Genomic DNA, 7789 nt, shown 5'->3' on the forward strand with positions numbered 1-7789 from the left:
GATGGAATGGGCATGCGATTTCTCCCTACTCCCCCTAACGCAGGACACTGCGACCCGCAGGGGGGACGGCAGGACAGTACCTTAGTAGCGAGACAGTTGGGAGGTATGCCTATATGTGGTTTTTCTGGGGAACCTCAGCCCCCACAGTTTCCCTCCATGCCCCACACTTACCTTGTTCTATGTATGCCTGCTGCAGCGTCTCTGCTTGTGTCTTTTCCTCAGCTCGCCATGCGCCGGATCCTCTCGTCTCTCGGTGCTGTCTTGACTCCATCGGATACTTAATCCTCGAAGGACTTAACCTAAGCAGCATGGGGGCTGATATTAGCTCCTTTGCATAAGCATATTTATATCTATCTATCTATGGGCGGAATTCAATTGATTATGCGGTCCGGATCTCCCGTCTAAACTGACAGGAGATCGCGGGCCGCCATTCAATTGCTGCCGTTCTTCGCGCTGATCGCGCCCATAGAGGTCAGGTTTAGCCGCGTAAAGCAGCTAAACCCGACCAAAGTGCTGGGCGCGATCACGAAAAGTGATGTTTGGGCGCCCAAATATGTCACTTTTCGCACATTTCAGCTCTCATCCCCCAGGGGCTGCGAGCTGAAATGTAGCGCTTGGCAGCTGATCGTGCCCGACAGGAGCAAGAATAGAATAGCTCCGTCGGGCGCGATAGGGGATTAAAACAATTGAATTCCGCCCTATCTATCAATTTTTTTATATTTTTTTACACATAAGCTCCTCATCCCACACTGTGCTTCCATATCCTACTGTGCCCCCTCATCTGACACTATACTCTCTCATACCTCATCCCACAATGTGCTCTCCTATTCACCATTGTGATCCCCATCCCACACTGTGCCCTCCCATCCCCCACTGTGTGCTCTCCCATCCCCACTGTGCTATCCCATCCCCCCTCACACTGTGCCCTCCAATTCCCCTTCTCACATTATGCTACCCATCCCCCCTCTCATACTGTGCTCTCCCATCCCCCACTGTGCTTCCCAATCCTCTCCCACATGTTGTATTCCCCCACCTCCTCCCAGGCTGCACTTACCAGCTCGAGCTTCCTGGGAAGCTTCTGATGGGTCTTCCTTCTCGGTCCTGAGTCTGACTGCTGCTGCTGCATGGTGGGACTGGAGAGAGGAAGAGCACTGTAGGGGAGGGCTGTGCTTCCTAATGACTGCTTCTATCAGGGGTATTCAATATGGGAGCGAAAACATCGTTTTTGCGTTAATATCGCACCTATGACGTCAATATCGCAGGTTTTAGTTTTACACCGTATTCAATTTCAAAGACTTTTCGCAGGTTCGAAAAGTCTTTGATAAAAAACGGGGATAACTTTTCACCATTGAATAGGTGTCGAAAAAAAGTGCAGAATTGGGGTTTAGGGGTGCAGGCTTAAAAAAAAATAGCCTGCACCCCTGGGAATGACATTTAAAAAAGAACTGTGTCAAAAAAAGTTTTAAAAAAAATAGGGACACCCCAAAAAATGTATTTAAAAATTGGGGTGAAAAAAAAAATGGGAAAAAATTGTTTAACAATAGGGAAATAGGTTCAGGGCTATTCTGCAAGTATGCGGCAGGTGTTTTCTAGAATAGATTTATAGCGGCAGGTGCACAAATGCAGAATTTTTAAAAACTTACTTTAGGGACATCAAAATATGCTAGTACCCATTTTCATGTACCCCAAATTTGATGGGACCACTTAAAAAAACGAAAAAAATAACCTAAGTGCTCTTCTGCAACACTTCTTCCATGTCGGGAAAAAACACCAGCTGCGGCTATTTAAATCCCCGACTTTCATTTAAAGGCTAAAACGGGGGTACTCATAGTGATCCCCCATGCTTTTACAACTTTAGGGGGGTCCTCCAATTTTTTTAAGGAAAAATTCGTATTTTTACGCAAATCCAACTTCGTTTACTTTTTCGTTAATTTCATATTGAATACGGGGATAAGCGGGCGCTCGCCCGATACTTTAACGCAGGTAAAAGCACCGATATGAAACGTAAACTTCGACAGCGAAGTTTACGTTTCATTTTGAATACCCCTCTATATGTCTCAGCCAGTGATCTGAGGATACAGTTCCATTTACATCAGACTCCTCAGATCACTGGCTGAGAGATCAAGGAGTCATCAGACAACAGCTCCGCCCCCACCACAGTGCTGAGCTTCTCAAGCCCCGGCAGCAGCCAGTAGTAAGTGTCCTGCTAGTTAAAGTAATATATAATATACAGTATATGCAGTATGCGGCTGCAGTTAATGTCTGCTGGCTGGGTGGCAGATGCACCCCCCCCCACACACACACACACACACACTGGACTTGCTGCTGCAGTGATCAGCAGGGGCCCCGTACATGCCTCCACCCTGCTTATCACTACAGCAGCTGTGCAGGCAGCAATACACTCCGGGGCCCCCTAGGACCTTGGGGCCCAGTACAGTTGTACCCCTGGGCCCCCCCTGTCGCCGGGCCTGGTAGCAGCTGGTGCTGGTAATTGCCCGGTAGAAATGGGGAAGGGACAATGTTTGGGGCAGTGTGGAGGACCCCAATATATGAGGGCACCTGGGCAATGCCCCGTCTGCCCCCCCATAATCCAGTCCTGGGTCCAGGTACACATTGACTAGTGTGTACCCAGCATTACTGAGCAATAACTAATATGACTACTGCTGCAGACATAGGAGAATTAGGCATGACGATGTGATGGTCTCAGATATTAGTACCTTTTTATTATCATGTTTGTTTCAGTAAATGTGCAAGTATTTTTTGAATGCCGATCTGTGGTGACTGCACTGGTCTGTGGAGCTCATTCAGAGCCGCTCATAAGCGGCTCGATGGTGCCCCAATGCGCATGCGCCACATCCGGCGTGCGCGAGCCCTGTCCAGCGGCTGCAGCTCAGTCGTTGCGGGGCTCGCTTCAAGACGGGGCGGCTGTCAATGGTGACAGCTCACCCTGTTTTGAAGGCGGGGAGGGGGGGTGGCTGCACAAACGCATGCGTACCCTTAGGAACGCCTGCCATTTGGGGTAAGCCCTACTGACATCACTACTGATGTCAGTAGTGGACTTCCTGCTCTGTCAGAGCAGGGAGTCCACTCGGCCTTGCGGTAGCTGAGACCCTACCACAGGGTCTCGTCGCAAAGCCGATGGTCGCGTTTATCGCGACGGCCTCCTGCCCGCTTGCACAAGCTGTGGGAGGTCTCCCACAGCTTTGTGAGCGGCCCGGCAAAAAACTCCCCAAAACACGCCCACTGACCCTGCGAGCTGCCTGCGGCAGCGAACAGGTCTGAATCAGAGCTTGTGTACAATAGAGATGAGCGGGTCCGGTTCTCGGAGAACCGGACCCACCCGAACTTCCCGATCCGGGCCAGGATCTGAGTCTGGCTTGGGTTTTCCCGCCTACCTTGGATCCCAAAACGAGGCAAAATGTCATCATCCTGCTGTTGGATTCTCGCAGATTTTGGATTGTATAAAGGTCCCAGTGATCGGCGCCATGATCACTCCGGCTATGGAGAGTGTACAGAACAGATATGCTTTGTCCTGCTCTGTCTGTGCACGTGTTCTCTGTTTCTCTCTCTGTTGTTCAAGGGTGCAGTGTTGTTGGGCTAGGGCTGCAGTACATAAAGGGGGGTTGCTATGTCACTGTTGTCCTGTCAATCAAGGGGCTGGAGCTGCAGTACCATCAAGGGGCTGGGGCCGCAGTAAATAAAGGGCTGCTGCTGTGTTGTCCATAAAGGGGCTGCAGTACATAAAGAGGTGCTGCTGTGTTGTCCTGTCCATCAAGGGACTGGGGGTGCAGTACCATCAAGGGGCTTGGGCAGCAGTACATAAAGGGGTGCCACCAATATTGTGAGAGCATTACAGCTGGGTGAATTCCAACACATCTCATGTTTTGCTGACACTATTAACTTGGTGGTGCAAAATTTTTTAAAAAATGAAAGGGACATGCAGGAGATACTCTCTATGGCCAGCAAAATTTCTGGGCATTTTCACCACTCAGCAGGTTCACGTAGAAGATTGCAGCACCTGCAAGAAATGATGAATTTGCCCTGTCACCAGCTGAAGCAAGAGGTAGTTATGAGGTGGAACTCCACCCTTTATATGCTTCAGCGGATGGAGGAATAACAAAAAGCCATCCAAAGCTACACAACGAAGTATGACATAGGAAGAGGAGGGGGAATGTACCTTACTCAAGCTCAGTGGAAAATACTTTCCGTGTTGTGCAGAGTGCTGAAAACTTTCTAAGTAGCCACCTGTGAAGTGAGTTCAGACATTGCCAACTTGAGTCAGGTAATTCCCCTCATTAGACTGTTGGAAAAGTAGCTTGACAAACTGAAGGAGGAGCTGAAACGAAGCAATTCTGCTAAGTATGTCGGACTTGTAGATCAAGGGGGTCATTCAGACCCACTCGCAAGCGGCAGTACGCTCGCAAGTGGGTCGATGGTCCCCACTGCGCATGCGCACGACGGAGGAAGCTCCATCGTGCGCTTGCGCGAGACCCGGCGAGCGAAGGACTTTCCATCGCACCAAAGGGGGCGTGCTGTTGATGTTGATTGACAGCACGCCCTCTTTGGTGGGCGTGCCGGGGGCGTGCCTGCCAGACGGAGGCGTTCCCATGGGAACGCCTACCGTCTGAAGCCGGCCCCACTGACATCACTAGTGATGTCAGTGGGAGTGATTTTGGCTCTGATAGAGCCAAAATCACTCCAGGGCTTGTGGTTGAGAAACCCGACCACAGGGTTTCACTCGCAAGTCCGATGGTCGCGATGGTCAAGACCATCGCGACCATCTTGTTGGACGCTCGTATATGCTGTGAGTGGTGACCCACAGCTATACGAGCATCCAGGAAGATGCTCCATATTAATGGAGGAGGGCCCTGATTCAGAGCGAGCGCTCTGGTCAGAGCATCCGGCTCTGAATCAGGGCCCAAGTCCTTTATTCACTTCGCCAGGATCCAAGGGTTGTCAGGATCTTCCAATCGGAGCAATACATTTTGGCGACCGTGCTCAATCCTAGGTTTAAGTCATACGTCGTGTCTTTCTTCCCAACAGACACAGATCTGAAGAGATGCAAAAAGCTGTTGGTAAGCAAATTGTCATCACAAACGGCACTTGATGCAGCGATGGTTCCTTCTTTAGTTTCTCCAGCAAGTGCAGCTGCCAGAAAAAACTAAACTTTCCCAAAAGACCCACTGATGATGCAGAGGAGTCAAGTTTTGACATCTGGTTGGGTCTAAAAGAATTGCCTACCATTAATGAGGCCTCTACCGTGACTCCATCTGATACGGTCACCATTGAAAGAATGCTAGAGGACTTTTTTAATGATAGCATCCAATAGGCATGCCAGACAGCCCTTTTGACTACTGGCAGGAAAAAAAAAGGCAATTTGGAGGCTCTTGCACAAACTGGCTTTGCTTTACTTGAGCTGCCCACCTTCCAGTGTGTACTCAGAAAGAGTTTTCAGCACAGTTGGGAACCTTGTAAGTGATCGACGTAGGAGGCTACTTCCTCAAAATGTGGAAAAGATGATGTTCATCAAAATGAACTACAAATTCCACGAGGAAGACCTTTACTGCCAACTATGTCCAAAAATGACAGAGGCACCTGAGGCTGTAATGGTGGATTCCAGCAGGGGTGAATTAATATTGTGTGAAGATGATGTTCACACTGATGAGGGTGAGGAATTGGATGATGTTGGCGACATCTTGCCTATGTAAAGCCAGTTTGTGCATGGAGAGGTCATTGCCAGCAATGTCAGCTGCCCATTGGCAGCTTGTTTTGTGGGGGCCCAAGCAAACCAATTGCTTCAGCCACAGTTGGCAGTCCCTGTCTCTGAAGTGAATGGTTTGTTAAACTGTGCATGTCCTATATAAAAAATAAGGGTGGGAGGAAGGGCCCAAGGACAATTCCATCTTGCACCTCTTTCCTTTCCGTTATGTGCTGTTTGGGACATTGCTGTCTGACATTTTATTTTTATAGTCTATGAATGTCCAGAAATTGTTATGGCCACACACAGCATCTCCTGTATGCTCCTTTTTTTTTGTTATTTCTGAACCACCAAGTGGATGGGATGGGCAAAACATGGTAGATTTTCAAAGCCGGAGAACTACAGGCTGCTTTCCTCTGATGTAAACAGCAAGTCTTGGTCCCATTAACCCTAACAACCTCCCTGAGTACAAAGAAGACGCCTGTTTACAGTGCTTACAAGTAGCATCTCCACAAGCACAGTCACCGCATTTCTGTTAGTTGTATAAAAAACCTCATCCAGATCAAAGATGTCTTTCATAAACTGAAGAACTTGATCCTACATTGATCTTTCCTCATAAATTATTATTATTATTTTTGGGATTCAGACAAGAATTATTTACTGTTAAAAGGACTTGCGGTGGCATAAGTCACACGCATGTGCACAATAGTGCAGTAATTAAACATTATTAAATTTAAAAAAAAAGTAAAACTAGATAAGTAGAACACCCCCCCCACAAAACAGAAGATATTGACAATCGCTGTGTCCTCTTGATCCCCCGCCCCATAATTTCCCATGTGTCCATCCACCAGTGTCAGAAGCCTGCACAATGTCCTCCTGAATGTGAATGGGGAGTGTCTCCAAACTTTTTCTTGCAACTCAGAGTCTCATACATGCAATCATCACTGCAGCACCCCGATACACTCGGAGAGGTCTCATCTATCTCAAACTGTAAAGCGTCTCTGAAGAATTGGTAAGCACCGTGATTGTGTTTATACACTGTAAGGATGACTTTCTTCATCTGTGTGCTATTTGCCATCAATTGTAAGATTTGTACCAGGAATTTCCCCACTCCATTCCTGTGGACACGGATCTCCAACTGCACCTCTTAACAATAAAGGACCTTATTCCCGCACTCCACGTCAAATCTGAAGTGCATAAAAGCAACAGGGGCAGAAAGCTCATCTCTGGCAATAAGATACCAGGCACATTCGCACTTTTCCTGTTCCTTCCATCCCCACTCACTCTGTCTTTGTGAGTTCAAATACCCAGTCTAGAGTCTTCTGGTCCACATCTGTTACTCTGCAGCACTCTATAGACAGATTCAACCCATTTCTGTCAAACTTCTTAAAGACTGGAAAGGCTCCTAAAAGGTCACTCTGCTGATTGGCCACTTGCACCTTGGCACACACAGCTGCCATTGCAGCACGTTCCTCTTGGCATTTTTTTTTTCTTTTGCACATACAGACTTCCTCCCCATGACATAGCTGATGACGATATACTCTGAAGCCCTAATCAGTTCGGTGCTGGAGGGGGAGAAGAAGCTCATACATTTTTTTAAGTATCAAAACATTAAAATAAATAAATTAAAAATGAATCAATCCTTCCGTCCTTTCCCTGTCTTCATTCCATAAACATATTCCAACTTCCTCAGGCCTCTGACCTAGTTCTTCATTAATAAAAACATTATTGGTTTTTAAACTTCCTAGGGGTTGTATAGTTTATTAAACTGACATCCTGTCTACCACTGCAGTGTCGCTATGTGCCATGTTTTAAGCTGAACTGCCACATGTTAGTGACACTCACTGCTATCGCTTAGCTTAGACAGCCAGCTAGCTGGATGCAATCTTTTAGCCTAAGATGGATTAAATCAATATTGTGAGGTGGCCAATATTTAATGGAAATGACTGGAAATAAATATTATTGAGGTTAATAATACTGTAGGAACAAAAACAGTCCCCAATTATGTGATTTTAGCTGTTTTTATGTTTTGTTTTAAAATACAGATCCAAAACCAAAACACGCAAGGGCAGTTTTGGCAAAACAAATTCC

At 47.4% G+C, this 7789-nt stretch overlaps 1 pseudogene; it reads right to left on the minus strand.

Moving 5' to 3' along the window:
* Positions 1–6551: 6551 nt before the first annotated feature.
* Positions 6552–7188, minus strand: LOC148501093 (N-alpha-acetyltransferase 40 pseudogene; annotated as a pseudogene).
* Positions 7189–7789: the final 601 nt, after the last annotated feature.

The sequence above is a fragment of the Taudactylus pleione genome, unplaced genomic scaffold (assembly GCF_031769625.1).
Source record: "Taudactylus pleione unplaced genomic scaffold, aTauple2 ptg000535l, whole genome shotgun sequence".
Classification (NCBI taxonomy): Eukaryota; Metazoa; Chordata; class Amphibia; order Anura; family Myobatrachidae; genus Taudactylus; species Taudactylus pleione.